The sequence below is a fragment of the Triturus cristatus genome, chromosome 12 (assembly GCF_964204655.1).
Source record: "Triturus cristatus chromosome 12, aTriCri1.1, whole genome shotgun sequence".
NCBI classification, from domain to species: Eukaryota; Metazoa; Chordata; class Amphibia; order Caudata; family Salamandridae; genus Triturus; species Triturus cristatus.
Genome location: NC_140595.1, coordinates 56,263,509 through 56,280,690, shown reverse-complemented (window position 1 = coordinate 56,280,690; position 17,182 = coordinate 56,263,509).

Below are 17,182 nucleotides of genomic sequence, written 5' to 3'. Positions count from 1 at the left end.
TTAATTTTAGGAAATCTTTAGTGGTTTCATAGCAGTTACTAATTGTAATAAACTGGGGTCTTATTAGAGTTTTTTAAACCCTGTTGCTACATGTAAGCTTCATTTAAAAATGTTGCTTGCGACTAAGGGAAAAGGCACGGAAAGCATAAGTGAAGATGAACCTCTTCAAAGTTCATAGGTTGCTTTTCTACACCACCTATTGTGTATGAGGAAAACCTTTCAGCCACCCCTAAGAAGGCCCAGACGGGAGAGTATTCTAAACAAACATCGCCATTCTAAAGTCTGGCCAGGTCATTGGGACTGCCTTAGTGCAAAGAGACTGTGCCATTGGATAAATGAATAGCCCAGGCAAGAAAGCCTATGGCCTGTTATTTTATTTAAAAACATCTTTCCTTTAGATTATTCACCCACTATCACTATCAAAATCACAAGTGTCTTTGTTGAGAAGAGAGAGAGAGACAATCAGCGACAGCATCTCCTCCTGAATCCTGATCAGGAAAGGCTTAGCGCTCTCCAAAACAGGATACCACCAGTCCTATCTTTAAGAAAAATAGCCCATGATTTGCTCCCACAACTCATTTTTTTCTCACATTTCTTGCACTCCTTTTGCTGTAGACAACCAAGAGAAGTTGAGGTAAAGATTGAAGAGCGTCTTTGCCAGAAGCCCTGCAGATACCAATATCCGCGTACATGAAAACTTTCAAATTCCATTACCTATGCAATCTAAACATGGAGTGACCTATTAGGCTCAAATAGTATTTTTTATAGAGTGTTTTAAATAAGTTTGGTAGGTTGTTAATGAACCTATAGATCACAATAAAATTTGTTGCGCGTTTTTGTTTTGCTGCTAATCACTAGTTGTTACATTTTTGTGCATAACATTACATCATTACCTTGATGATCCGGTCCTTGTTCAGTAACAAGTGTACTTCCGCACTTCTTTTTACAAACATGCAAGCCACACAAGAATGTGGAGTATCATCTGCCCTGCAGATCTTCAAGCCCATAGGGAGCGAGCAAGGCATCCTCCATTCTCAGCAGCGGCCTTGCTGCTATGAATTCAGTTGAGTACCGCAGATTTTTAAACACTGGAATGCCATTGGTTGGTTGCAGAACCCTTAATTTGTCACTACATTCAGCCGGCACTGCCTCTGGGTACGCTCATACCTCAGAACTTTTTACCCTAAAATTCTTGGTCACAACAATCAGAGCCACGAATTTTCAGCCCAATGTGCATGAGGATTCTAAATCCTCCCTCGACCATAGAATGAGGCATTGTCTAAATTACCCCATCACTTCCTACAAAGAATCATCTCAGAATGTTCCAGTATCTCACCAGTTGGCCAAATGGCTTTAAGAACACCTCGAATTATACCAAAGATGATAGATAATGACAATCCCTGCTGCGTAAAAGGCAATTTTCAAACTGAGAGGTGTTCTTAAAGAGCATTTTGTTTTAAAACGGTGTGAGCAATAGTCAATTAAACCCAGAATTAGTTAACTGATTGGACCAATAGCATTTTGCAAATGTGAATATCAGTGTAGATTAAAATTGACTTTTTTGTCACCCATCCTGTCTGTATGTTGTGATTTATTTCATATTATCTAGCCTTTCATCACCAAACCATCCTTTTTTCACTCATGGTTGTTTGGAGATAATGCTGTTCTGCATCGTATGATCTTCATTGATAGTCATACATGTTGAATAATTCCCCAGTGCCTGCGCAGGCACCAGCACACCTTTTTTAACATATATAAACTTGGGAAAAAATATCATTGAGAATTTTTATCATTCAAATTAATTTTCCATACAGTCTCAGAGTAGTCTGTCAGAGATGCCATTTTCTTTCTTAATGCTGGAGAAAGTAGTTGAAGTCACTTAGTAGCTTTTGAATGTACATCATGCGTCATGGAAAAAAAAAACTTTGATATAAAAAGGCATGAGGAGAAAATGCAGCCTGATAGGTTAACACTGTCAGAGCTGAAAACAGGAGCCTGCTCCTTAAAGAACCGAAGAAGCACCCCTACCCACAATGCCTTATGAGAGACAGTTGTGTTTTTACAGCTCCTTCACACAGGATCTCTTAACACCTCAGGTGTTTCTTCACACCTCCGAAACAATTGTTTCTATCTACCGCATTTCTTCAAACCACTTTTACTCGACATTTCAACTTCCCTTTAATTGAGTAAAACTATGTGTGGTTTGACTCTCACCATCACATCTGTCAAAAGGATGTGACATTTGCAAGAAAATTTCAAAAAAGACTCTTGAGGACAGGGAGGGCATCAGACTACGAGGTCTGATGCAAGATAAAGAGAAGAAAGAGAAAAAGTTTGGAAAGAGCTATATCTCGTACTTCTTATGAGAAAACCCACACATCTGGTAAAGACTCCCACAGAGGGAGATCTACAGACAGAAGATCTCCTCCCAGACATTGTCATTGATGTCCCTCTCATCGGTACTGAATGTCAACATCAAAACCACCACCATCGGGTTCAAACTGACACACTCTCTCTCGAAAGAAGGGTCGACATCAACAAATCATCATCAATACAGCTATCCTTCTTCAAGATTCCTGCGATTAAAGATTTTTTAGAAGGACTTAAAAAAGTTTTTCCTACAGTTAAAAGGCCATCACCTCCATGGGAGATAAACCTAGTGCTTTCAAAATTGATAGGTCCCCCATTCAAACCCATTCACAATCCACCCTTACAGCATCTGTGATGGAAAACCTTATTTTTTAATAGCCATTACCTCCGCACGTAGAGCTAGTGAACTAAAAGCATTGTCATCTTTACAACCATTTACAGTTTTTCATCACACTAGAGTAGTACTACGTACTCAGCCTTTTTACCAAAAGTAGTCTCAGACTTCCATATTGATCACACTTCCTGCGTTTTTTCCTAACTCTTCTACAGCAGCAGAGAAAACTGCACACTCTCTAGATATTAAAAGAGTGCTCCTTTTTTATTTAGACAAATCAAAAGCTGTAAGAAAATCTCACCAATTCTTTGTAAACTATGGCTCTTCATTGCAAGGTTTAGCGGCTTTAAAACAAACCATTGCAAGGTGGAAAGTTTCACATATTTCTTTATGTTGCCAAATTGCCAAAAGACCTTTACCAAGCAAGCCCAAGGCACACTCTACAAGAGGCGAAGAGGCAAAGCAGCAACCACAGCGTGGATCAGGCATGTCCCGCTTCAAGATGTCTGTAAGGCAGCCACTTGGAAACCAATACAAACCTTTACAAGACATTATTGTCTAGACACAAACTCTGAAGCTGAAGCACAGTTCATTCAAGAAACATTTAGAAACTGGTGATTACAAGATGTTTGATTTGCTGGATATGGACCGTGCTTTTAAATCGTATCCTACAATGGTCTTCTTTTCTTCCTATCACATATGCCTGACAGCCAAGGAATATTTCTTTCTACAGTCTGCTACTCTATTCAGCGTTTATCTATGAAGATCCTCTGATGTAGAAGTAAAGGTTGCGTACCTGTAGTCCTATTTCTGCATTATAGATATCTTCATCAAAGTCATAAACGACCCACCCTCCAATCCGGATTTGTGGCTTATGAGTTATAGTTCCCATAAAAAAGAACTAACCCTCACAGAGCAGGCATTGTGGGTAGGGCGCTTCTCAGGTTCTTAAAGGGGCAGGCTAATTTTTTCACCCCTGTCATTGTTAGCCTATTAGGCTGCATTTCCTACTCATGCTTTTTATATGAAAGATAGCTTTTTTTCCCATGACAAATGATGTACATTCAAAAGTTACTCAGCAACTTTAACTACTTTCTCCAGCATTCAGAAAGACAGTGACATCTCTGACAGACTACATTGAGAATCCATGGAAAATGTATTTGAATGATGAACATCCTTCAATGATAATTTCTCCAAAGGTTATATCTGTTCAGAAAGGTGTTCCAGGGTCCGCGCCGGAAGTGGAGAATTATTCAATGTTTATGACTTCAATGAAAATACCTACGATGCAGAAATAGGACTACAGGTATGTAACCCTACAATTCCCAAGATACCAAAGCACATCACTCAACAGGAATGAGGCCGCATGTTCGATCTTACCACTAAGCACATGATTTCCTTGACTCCAACAGAGAAGCAGCTGTGCCTCTTGTGTCGCAGTACAGTGCAAGAGGAGTGAACAACATAGAACTGCCTCTGTAACACAAGTTGTTTGGCAGTTCTGTGTAGACATGATATTTATCTACAAGGGAACCGGACACCAGAGTGAGTTTGTCTCCACATTCACCTGTTGAAAAGCGGCACTCCAGAAATCCAACACTACATATCTGTGGTTGAAAAGGTCAGGACTCGGGTTTTTTTCACCGCATAAGAGTGGTTATTTTCTAACATTTAGCACAGGGGCTAGTGTGGGCAATGCGGTGAAAAGCATTGCATTGATCCACTTACCGTAAAAAGACCCTTGGGTGCAGGGCTAAACTGTAAATCGCAGTGTGGGTGTCCATGGAACCCTTAGTAAATCTAGACCTAGAAGTGATATTTCATTGCATATGACACAAGCCCTTTAATATATATTTTATGTATTTATTTATTAAGTTATGTAATTATTTATTTATTTATTGTCTGCTATTTTTATTTTTTAGATCAATCTCGGTGCTTGTAGTGTCCGGAGCATTAGACATTAAAATAGATACAATTACCAAAGCAACAATATGAAAACCAACTAGGGACCAAAAAAAAAAATACATCTCAGAGAGCACCTTACTACAATATTCTTTAAGATCTTTCCGGAAAATGATGAATAGATTATTCTGAGCTCACGCGTTAATTCTATCACCTGCAAGCGCAGTGAGAGATGTCCTGAGCTCTGCCTTTAAGAGGTTGCGATAAATCCATTGTTGAATGACTCAATGTATACGTCTGGACTAAATCTACAGTAAACCAACCATTCATGGGCTGCCTCAATACATGGTAATGTTTGTTACCTGTGGATATAACACTCTGGTCCTTGCTTCATGCACACTTTCTATTACTGCATTTCTCTGTCCACAGGGTATGCAAGGAGACTAAACAGAATGCTACTATTTTATGGCCTTTTTTATATCTGAGTTCATTTGGCCAGGAGTCTGGATTTAATAAGCTTTTCAGAGTGCTATGTAGAAACAACACAGAATTTAGAAAAGCATCAGCAAGGTTTATCATCATCAACAAATGTTGAAAATCACAAGCATTACAACCCCTTGTCTTGGAGAGCGCAGCCATCAAAAACAGGCATAAAAGACAGTCCGTTGGGAGACAAAGGTTATACTGATAAGTCACTTTTACTGCCAAGTGCAGTCAGCTTTTCTAGTGTTTTTGGTAGCATTTTCCATTCGCTTTCTGATTGAAAACAATAAAGGATAGGATTTCTGCTAAGGATCGGGTATTAGGTAACAGAAAACCTCAAAGCAATCAATTGTCATTTTGTTCTGTGTAACTGTAAGTGTCTCATGTTCTCATTCTAGAAGCTGCATGCCCTCTGGACAATTCAGGTGCATTGTCTTACAGTTTATTTGCTTATACAGTTTGTTCTGTTGTGTCCTTGCTACTTATGGCGGAGAGAGGTGATGGTGTCAAGGGTGTCAGTCACATCAAATCCTTTTGTCCATTATTCTTTTCTAAGCAGACATCCTGCTTTGGAAAATGAAGATCCCTTACTGGTCTGTTGAAAATCATCAGTGGTGATCACTATAGCCTTATAGCCCACCACAGTGGACGATACTGGCCATTAAAGGCCCACTCCAGCGGTACAGAGGGCCTTTGACAATGGATCGGGCCTTTAATGGCTGGTATAGCCCAGCTAAGGCGGGCTATAAGGCTATTAGAATATTCCGTCACTAGAGGGCAGAATGTTCTAACAAATTTAAAAAAGGCCTCAGTGAGCCTGAGCTGTGAACAACAAACATTGGAATGTTGGAGCTCCTGGCTTTTATCAGCCATTAGAACACCCCGGAGCACTCCATTGTCTTCATCGGAGATTACAACATTACAATGTCCTAATAGTCCTTTAAAAGGTATCGAAGCAGCGGTAGCTAGTTTCGGTTGTAAAAGTACAAAAGCAGAGTCTCAGATTGAAAACCCCTCTTACAAGAAGTGGAACACTGAGTAACCCTGACCTCGAATACACAGACCAGCTAGGACATTGCAGGGTATGCAGTCCCTCCGTGTTTTTTTAACACCAATGACTGCAAAGATTGAGTTGAAAGAGGGCCATAAATTGTTATACTCCTCAATGTGGAATCTCATCATTCTTCATGTCTTTTCTATTTAATGCCAATGAAGCCAGCCACAATTACAAATGAGTACATCAATTTCCAAGTGGGTTAAAAATGTTTAGGGTTGAGCAACATGCGTTAAGTTTCGATTACGCCACCTCGTTGTAACAAAATCATGCACTAACCGATTAAAAATATCATTGCAAATTTATCAACCAAATTGACATGAACAGACAGATGCCTAGGGAGCATTTAACTGGGTAAAATGGTAGAGGGCACGGTTGCTGAATAGTAAACAGGCAGTACTCATGCGAATCTTTAATCTCTGTTTCAATCCCTGGGGTCTAAGTGCACACATTGGCATTAAAGAGAAAAATCAAAATATTTGCCATGATGAGTGATGCGTTTTCATGTGCATGCGTCCCTGTTGCGTCTCTGAGCTTTAAGTTTATTTTAAAAACTCACCTCCATGTAAAAATCTGCAACTGATTTCCTTGACAAATTCGCCTTCCTCATCATGGGACATGCTCTGCAGACAGAGCCCTAATGCAATTATTTAACTGGAACTATTATTTCCGTGTGTTTGCTATGACATTGTTTAAAAAACATTTGAAAAGTAAAAAAAGAAAAGTTCTAAGTGTTTGGCACTTTATCCAAACCATGCCATTTACCAGTGGATGTTAACTAACATGACCTTGACACGCAATCGTCTCTGTAGCAGGAGCAAAGGCTGGGTAGGCCTATCTGCATTCCTGTGGAGAGATTTATTTTGAAAGGAACTCACCTAATATTTGTTCATCTTTTATTGTTTGTCACTGTGTTGTGAAGTTTTGCAGTTTATGTTCAATAAAATATTTTTTAGTCATTCATCAGGTGTGTTTGTATGAGACTGCATCTTGTGTTTGTGTCTTACTTCTGACCCAAGGGCACTTTGCCTTTGACCATGGAATGTAGTGATAAACCAGGTAAGCATTTCCTCACATTTCTACATCGGAGTCTTTCAAAGTCTGATTTCAGCATCAGGCATCACTGAGCATTTCACTTTTACAGCTTTAGGCCTTTGAGGCCATGGATGTGCATACATGAGCCTGGTGCTGGCATCCTCTGCCCCATCTCTATGGTCTTCTGTGCTCCCTCTCCTAATTGCTATTTCAAGCTTCATTGTACTGAATTCACAAGTTCCAGTGCATTACAGTGACTGTAGTTATTCTTGTGGCAAAAAGCTCCCATATGCCTGTGATCCAAGGGGCATATATACAATCCCCTATCACCATCACAACGTCACTTGCAGTGACGTGATGGCGATAGGGGCTTTGCCTTATTTACTAGGCAGCGTTAAGCCACTAAATGCTTAGAATGAAAGGCGTGGACAGTTGGTGTTCCACCGCAACACCCATTGATTTTGACGCTGCCCCCTATTTACAAGGGCTGCGTAAATAGGAGGCCGTTCCAAAATTAAGACCAGGGAAAACCTGGTCTTAAACAGGCGAAACGAGGAGAAATGCTTTATTTCTCCTCGTTTTTGCTTTTTGCATGTGTGCCGCCGTGTGCAGCACACATGGAAAAAGCTAAAAACCTTAGATTGTTTGTGTACAGGAAGGTCCCCATTCCTGCACATAAACAATCTTTAAAAAAAATGCCATCTTGTGACTTCCATGTGTGCTGCATTAAGCAGCACACAGAAGTGACAAAATGGCATTTAAAGATTGATTATGTACAGGAAGGAGGACCTTCCTGTACATAAACAATCTTTTCCCTGCACGCAGACACCCTTGCACTATGGTGCAAGGGTGCCTGCGTTGGCACTACACTGCTAAGTGTAGCACCAGTACAGTGGGGAAACGGAGGGTTGCACCATATTCTTGTAAATATGGTGCAGCCTTGCGTTTCTGAAGTGGCGGAGTGAGGCGTTAAGCCATGACGACTAATGCCTCACTCCACCACTTCTTGGTACATATGCCCCCAAGTGTCGTATACAACACAATTCGGGCACAAACAATTTTTACCATCATTGCTGCACACCCGCAATTTTTTGTGGACACATTTCGCCAGGACAACCCTGATGGAATTTTTCCAAGAAACGGTGATCAAAAAGAGAGAAAACATGCAGTAATCAGTATGCAAACTTGACTATGCCTTATTTTTACCTATGGGCATTCAAACAGGTTGGAAATATTACACTAAGTAAATACTGCACCCCATTGTATCGATATTTACCAGTTGCAATATTTCTGGCCCACATATCACTACACGGAGTATGAGGTCACCTGTATTTTGCTTTATCTGCAGCTTATTGAATGAGACTGTATCGGTTTCAAACAGTTTAATAGTCATCGTGTGCTGCAAGAGCCACCTCCACCAGACTAAAGCCAGCAGCCCAAGATAAGGGAAAACGTCCATCAAAAATAGGAGTTGTGGGCAAACATGAATAAACAAACATCAAAATCAGTTGAGTACCTTGATTGTAATAGGCCTCCCTCAGTTTCTGCTCTCCCATTGCATCGTGAAACTTGTTGGAGATTTTACAGTTCATCTGCTACTCGTAGTTGCAGACTTCAGGAGTCTGAATTCACATTCCACTGGTTATCATGCTCATTTTAGTTATTCACGTGGCAATCATTTTCTCTTATTTTGCTCTACTATAGCTCTACATAATTGGGTTGTTTAAAGCTCATCAGAAGAGTGCAGTAATTCAGGGATTTAACTGTTCATACAGTCTAATGCAACTTATAGAGACTTTTAGCCGCAGATTCCGTACCGTAGAATTATCCCCATTCATCAGACTGGATCCAGAAAATCTGGAGCAGTACCCCTGCGTGCCATTAGGTGACGTTTGGCTCTGCGTCGTCTGTGCCTGAAGTGACATGTGCAGTGTCTATAGAGGCGCCACCCCAGTGCACTGACATCAATTCTTTTCTTTCCACGTCAATCAGCGCAGATCTGGAAGAGCTGCCCACAGTAATTTTTGACTGAACTTTTTCGACATTTTGCCATAGGCTTTTTTTAGAATCCCTTCTCCTGATGTATTAGGAATGTAACACAAAAAACAGGGGTTTTTAAGCCCTATGGTTCCTGTCACAGGCAGATGTCCGTGACAGACCCACACACTGGGCCTGATTCCCTAAGCTAAACTTACACTTTTGTGTAAGTTTACAATTGTTTGCTATTCACAAAGGGGTTTACATGTAGTATCTTTACGAGTGCAGAGTCTCTGCACATAATAAGATAGGTCTTTTTATGTGCGGATACTCCGTACTTGTAAAGATGCTACTCGTAAATCCATTTGTGATTAGTAAACAATCCTAAACTTACACAAAAGTGTGAGTTTACCTTTGTAAATCAGGCCCTTTGTTTGTGGTGCTTGGAGCTGGACCACGATTCCAAGACCTTCGAGGACTGCCAGGCCATGAACCCAAAGGTGCTGAAGGAACTTTCCCTGATGCTCCTGGCCTACTGAGGTCAGATGACCCCGGGACGCACTCTATCCCGGTTGCACAGAAGGTCCCGAGTCAACCTGTGGAGCTGCTCCCGACAATCATCCTTCCTGTCAAAATCTTCGGGTTTAAGTCCCACAATCATAAAAAGTCAAAGCAGTTGAAGCGTTCTTTGACTTCAGTGCGCCAGTCAAAGTCATACGACAAGGAGCTCAAGCAAGGACACCGCTTGCGGCCAAATTCTCCACAGAGCCTGCCCCAGGGTTGACTACGTGCCTCTCAGAAGTTGCCAGAGTGACTCCTGTCCAACTCAAGGAGTTCTATGAGGCCATGCGCCTCATATATGGGCGGCCAGACCCCTCTGGAGCGCCCTCAAGTGCCACAGGTTTGGAAGGGGCCCTTCCGGACTGGCGCCGGCAGGTTCTCCCTCGGGGCTAGTCAGGCCTCATGGATCCGGAGTGACTCCACCCATACCACTGCAACCTTCCCTGGGGCCTGCTCCAATGCTGTTGTTCCCAGCACTGCCAAAGCCATTGTCATTCCAGACTCCGAAACAGAGTCGGATCGATGTCACCTAACATTGACTCTGGTGCTAGCCGGTACCATTCCCTCCAAGGCAGAGCCAGTGCCTTTTTCTTTTGATAGGCCTGGGCAGGAAGACAATTGGGAGGGGTTTGAGGACCCTTATTCAGTCAGTCACCCCCTAGATCAGAGCTTTCCAAACTGTGTGTCCCGACACAGTACTGTGTCGCCTGCAAATGGTGGGTGTGTCACGGGATGACACTGGTATTAACGGGCACTTAGCACATAACTGCTGCTAATTAAGAGGCATTCCTTTGAAAGCTTTGTTCTCACTATGCCTCATCTATTGCATAACGTCTCCCAGTAAATGATCTTTGAAAGACCTGCAAAGTACTCTGGTGCGGCTGTGTGTGTGCCCGGGAAGCTGGTGTGAGGTGACAGAGGGTGACAGACAGAGGGAGACAGATAGAGGGAGATAGAGGGAGGGAGACAGAGGGAGGTAGAGAGAGGGAGACAGAGGGAGGGAGACAGAGAGGGAGACAGACAGAGGGAGGGATACAGATAGAGAGAGACAGATGGCGACAGACAGAGGGAGGAGGGAGACAGAGGGAGGGAGAGAGACAGAGGGAGGGAGACAGAGGGAGGGAAAACATGGGAGACAGAGAGAGAGGGAGACAGAGGGCAACAGACAGAGGGAGGAGGGAGACAGACAGGGAGGGAGGGAGACAGAGAGAGGGATAACATGGGAGACAGAGAGAGAGGGAGACAAAGAGACGGAGACAGAGAGAGAGACAGAGGGAGACAGACAGAGGGAGGAGGGTGACAAAGGGATGGAGACAGGGAGGGAGACAGATAGAGGGAGACAGATAAGGGAGACAGAGGAAAAGAGAGGGAGGGAGACAGAGAGAGAGCGGGGGAGTGAGATAGCGAGAGGGAGGGAGACAGAGAGATGGGGAGGGAGACAGAGAAAGAGAGAGGGAGGGAGACAGACAGACAGAGATAGAGACTGAGACAAGGACAGACAGAGACAGATAGAGGCAGAGACAGGGGCAGACAGATAGAGGCAGAGACAGAGAGACGGAGAGGGAGACAGCAACATACAGGGACAGACAGGGACAGACAGACCGATAGAGGCAGAGACAGGGACAGACAGATAGAGGCAGAGACTGAGACAGAGAGAGACAGAGAGGGAGACGGAGAGGAAGACAGGGAGGGAGACAGAGAGAGGGACACAGAGGGAGGGAGGGAGACAGGCGGGGACAGAGGTAAGGAGAGGGTGACAGAGTAAGGGAGACAGAGAGGGAGGCAGAGGAAGACAGACAGAGGGAGAGGGAGGGAGACAGAGGGACGTAACAAGAGGGAGACAGAGAGCGGGAGACAGACAGAGGGAGGAGGGCGACAGAGGGAGCGAGAGATAGAGGGAGGTAGACAGACAGAGGGACACAGAGGGAGGGAGACAGAGAGGGGGACACAGTTGAGAGAGAGAGGGAGACAGAGTGAGTGAAACAGAGGGAGAGAGAGAGATGTGTGTATGCCGGGTCTGGTGGCTCAGTGGACGAAGGCATCCGCTGCAGGGGCCTGTGTTCAACCTCAGGGTCTCAAATGTGCTTGAAAATGCACCATTTGCCCACTTTTATTTCAAAATGTTCTTCTGGGGGGAGAACCCCCACTCGAACCCCCTTTAAGTGGTTCGGGCTCGCTTGCTACGCTCGCTCGCTACACTGCCTTACTGTGTCCCAAAATGATGCATCTCCAAAAAGTGTATCACCAACATAAAAAGTTTGGAAAGCTGTGCCCTAGATGAACCAGAGGACAACATGAGGATCTTGTGAATGCCAGTTGGTTAGACACCTCACCAAACACTGACTTGGTCTTGCCTCCCAACATGGCTACGGAGATATGAGGCTCCTTTGCAATGGTGGTGCAGAGGGCAGCTGAGATCCTGCACCTTCAGCTGTCCTCGGTGGCAATCAACACAAGCGTCTTGATGGAGGTGCTCCAGCTGGAACTTACCCCTTCAGAACCTCTCCTCACATTCAATGAAGCCCTCACTAATGTCCTACTTGGGGACTGATCCAAGCCCTGCACAGGGACCCCTGTGCATAGGACAATTGCCCACAACCATAGCCCCACTCCCGGGGACCCAAATGTCCTTACCCAGCCCCCCACTGTAGAGAGCTTGGTGGTACAAGCCTCCAACGCCAGAATCAACCCTGCTACATTCCCTGCCACTCTACCGGATAGGGAATCCAAAATCCAGCCGCCAGCCTAGCACTGTTGTCAGTGAACACCACTTGCATTTTCGGCAAATACAGCGATACTGTGTAGAACTCGGTTGCCCAAGTGCTGCCCATGGTCCGGATGAAGCCAGATCCTTACTCCCCAAGACTATTGCTGATGATTGAGATACAGAAAAGTTTTCCATCGGATGGGAGCTGGACACTTCTGACTTGTTATGCATAGTGATTTTGTTGTCAGTGGCACTTAGACGCCATGCCTGATTAAGAATCACTGACTTTTTAGCGGATGTCAAAACTTTCTTCATGGACATGCCCTTTGATGGCTCTCGCCTTTTTGATGAAAAGGCAGGTTCAGCGCTGGATTGCTTCAAAGACAGTAGAGCTGCATCCAGGTCTTTGAGACATCTGCTTTGGCCCCTTCCGGGGCTACAGGAGGGGTTACCAACTGCTTCAATTCCTGCCCAGCCACTACGGCCAGAAGTCTTCCCAACCTTTTTGTGGATACGAACAAAGGTTCCCACAATTCACATGGGGACACCAGCCAGAGGTTGAGCCTGTTTACCATTCCCGCAGGTTGGTACAGACTCAAAACTCCTTTAATTTGAGATTGGCTGTTCAAGGCAAGCACACCCCAGGTAGTTGTGTCCCACCTCCAGACTACAGTGGACCTCCGGCATTTGCTGGGGTTCACTTTAAGCATGCTGAAGTCGCATGTGACTCACTCACTCTCAGATGTTCCCTTTTATTCAGAGCTGCTCTGGACACAGTGCGGTTTCGGACTTATCCTTCCAAACTGTGAGTCCAGGATATGCAGGCTGTGATTTGGATGTTCCAGCCTTTATCCTGGATTTCGGTGAGGCTGACTCCGAGGCTTTAGGGCCTTGTGTCCTCTTTCATCCTGCAAGTGGTTTCAGTTTAAAAGTTTATTTCGGAGGAAACCCCCCCAAATAAACATACAAAACATAAAATACAACACAACATTCCATAAAATATAGCCCATCTTTCCATTCCACATTTAAAAAGTACATCTTAAAAATACCTAATACATCTGTAATTCTAAAATGCTGAAGTACTTGATTTAATCAATTTCTTTTCCGTCAGGCATACAGTAAATATCTGGAAACTGCAAAAGCAATCTGCTCCATGTTATCAGTTCTTAAGATGCGAATGGACTCTAGATGACGTCTTACACACAACAGGCGACATATAGGCATTAACCAAGTCTTCCTTTGATGGTAATAAGTGGGATAGAAGAACAACGAATGCTCTTCAGATTCAGGACACAGGTTACATGTAGGACAAGAAAGTGGAATACTAGACCCCAGCCATCTCTCACATAATGCATTGACCAATAGGATCCCAAACCTAGATTACAGAAATATGGATCTTGCTTGTGGTACATGAACATTTCCAATTCCAGATCCCATTTGGAATTGAGAAATCTATCTCAACAAGCCTACTGATGACAACGCTATCCATCCCTCATGTACCTTTAGCCAATAACATGTTTTTATTTGGCCCAGTATTTCCTTGGTTATCTGTTCTGGGTTATCCCAGACTAGGTTCATGTCCAACCTATACATCCAAGACTTTATGTAACTAAACCGAATTATGGATCCATGCTTATCTAGCATTTTTAGATTAGCAAATGCCCATTTATAAGATGCCAAAGATGTGCTACTTCAGAGTCTAATCCAATAGATCAGGGGCTAAAGTTTGGCTACATCCGCTATATTCTTTAAACGTCTAGGCGCATGGGTGTTAGTGGAGTGCTTTTTGGGATGTTAAAGATAGATTTTAAAAAACTATTCTCACCACGCTCTTAATTTCTTCTGAAACCCATATCTCTGCACCATACAATGCTGCGCAAAGACCTCTTGCCCGGTAAATCAGTGGGAGATATTGGTCAGAAATTAGATGCATTCATTTTTTCACAATTGCTGACCTCATATGTTGCAGGGACATTTTACTTCTCTTTATTTGAGGAACCCATGATAGTGTACACGCAATCCGAACTCCCAGATAACCAAACTCCCTGACTTGCTCTAACTAAGTAGATCTTATCTTCACCTTCCCACTGAAAGACCTTTGCAGACAAAAAGGCATGCATTTTGTTTTAGAAACATTGATTTCCAAGCCATATTGTTTGCAGGTGATAGAAAATCTATCAATTAAGTTCTGCAGCCACATAAGAGTTTTCCAAATCAGTAACATATCATCTGCCAACAGTAGGGCAATAATACTCTGATTGGCCAATTTGGGAGGGTTGCCCTTGCAGTTATATACCGTGTTAATTACCCCTTTAATGTAGAGTGTAAACAAAGTTGGGGCATGCACGCAACCCTGACAGACCCCTATCTCAACACTATCTCAACACTAATACAGTCCGTCAGTTCACCTTCCCTGCCCCATCTCACTTGTGCAAAGTTGTCACTGTACAAGCGAATTACTAGGTCGAGCAGATTAACTGGTATCCTCATATTTCTGAGTGGACCCATAGTTTCAGATTAAAGGCTGCCCGTAGGTCCACGAACACTACATACAGTTGGCCTCTGTATAGACTAATGGTCTTACAAAGGATCAAAATAAAGCAAAACACCTGATTAATAGTGATCGTGTAGGACCGAAAGCCTGCCTGAAGGTGTAACAACATCCTGCTAGTGCAAAAAGAGCAATTGATAGACAGAATGTTGAACAGTGTCAAACATTTACCGCATTACAGAGATCTGGGCCTAAATCCATAGTTTTTTTTTGCTTCCCATGCCATTTCAGTTTGAACCCAGCCATAAGCAAATCGGTTTTGACCCGAACTGCCAGGCCAGGTCCTCCCTGGACTGGAAACAAGCGTCCTGGGACTGGTTACAGGGTTTCACCCCTCACCAGCCAAGCTAACTTCCAGTGGCATGGAGAGCACGGGACCCACGTCTGAGCATACCTGTCTCACTCGGGGTGACAAATGCAAAAAGAACAATTGATGGACAGAATGTTGAACAATGTCAAACCTTCACCCCAGTACGAAGATCTGGGCCTAAATCCATCATTTTTTTGCTTCCCATGCCATTCCAGTTTGAAACCAGCCATATGCAAATCAGTCTTGATCCTGTTCCCCCATATGAACAGTCCAACTCGAACTGCCAGGCCAGGTCCCTGGACCAGAAACAAGCATCCTGAGACCTGTTTCGGGGTTTCCTGCTAGTGACATACCTGTTGGCATTTGCAGGTTCTGCAGTGGAACCTGAAGTCCCAATGGGCACAGTGTCAGGGGAATCTCTCCGACTTGTTCCAGATCTTGGAGAGAACTGTGAAAGGAAAACACAAAAAAGGGGGCTAGAGGAGGTTTACAGACCAGCAAGGGTATACTCCCCTTAATTATTCAAACACACAAGAGCCCTGGGCTCTGGATAAAGAGGTGAGGCTAAAGGAAACAACTCCAATACCGCAAAAAGGCGGGATGGACAAAAGGCCCTCTTTAATAAATCTCATATTTAGTCCTAAAAAAGCACTTCCTTCATGCACGAATTAGCATTATTGTAGGCAGTGCAATATCAGGAACTGAAAAGCCTCGTCTATGGACGTCTTTATAGACGTAGAGAAGTATCCTTTGTATGGATTGTTTCAATTACAGTTCTGAAGCTTAGGCTTACTTGGAATGCACAACACCTTTCCCGCTAAAATAATACGTTTTTGTTGTATAATTCTCTCATGTTTTCCAACAGGTACTACCGGTGAATCCACTACTCGGAAACCCATGGATCACAGGTTTTGTATATATGCAGCAGCACTAATTAGATCCTGATGAAGGCCATGACATAAATTGGGTCACGGGTCAAAACATGTTGATCTCCAAGCAACACAAGTGGGTCAAATGTTTCCTGCTCTGCTTTTTTGTCTTTGTTTTTAATCCTAGCACAGAGTCGCCTGAATAAAGACAAGTGGCGAACCCTGTAGCTAGTTTTACTTTCTCTCACTTTTTGCACTGCGTCCTTCACCATGCCTTTCAGCTCATATTGATTGAGTAATTAGTAAATACCCTCCTGAGCTCCTCCCTCTCAGTGAAGGGGTCGTAGCCCGCACCATGACTAAGCTTCTTGGTGCAAAGAGGTTCCCCAATCATGAAGCATGACACCTCTGGTGGGTGAGGTAAACCGTCTTTTAAAAGGATGCCTTTTTGCGGTCTTGGTGTTGTTTCCTTTAGCCTTACCTCTTCATCCAGACCTGAGGGCTCTTGTGTGTTTGAGGAACTGTGAAAGACCTGCCGTGGTAGCTAACAGACCAAGATTGGGTCAACGGCAGACCTGCTGCCTTCCCCAATCAGAGCTGACTGTAGTGACAGATGCGTCACTCCTGAGCTTGAGTGGCCACCTGGGAGAGGAAGAGCTCAGAGCACTCTGATGTCCGGTGGAGTCTGGGCTCCACATCAACTTGTTGGAGCTTCAGGCAATCCGGTTGACATTGAAAGCCCTTCTTCCTTCAATCAAGAAAAGGCTGGTGAAGGTGTATACGGACAACACCACTACCACGTGGTACTGCAACGATCTGGAAGGGGTGGGGTCATAGACCCTTTGCCAAGAGGCCTCACATTTCTGGACATGGCTGGAATGCCAGGGAATTTCCCTGGTGTTTCAACACTTGGAGGACACCCAGAATGCCAGGGCAGATTAACTCAGCCAATGGATGGCTAGCAGATCACAAATGGTATCTTTTTCCGGAGATGATGCAAGGACTGTTTCAAGAATGGGGAGAGTCTTG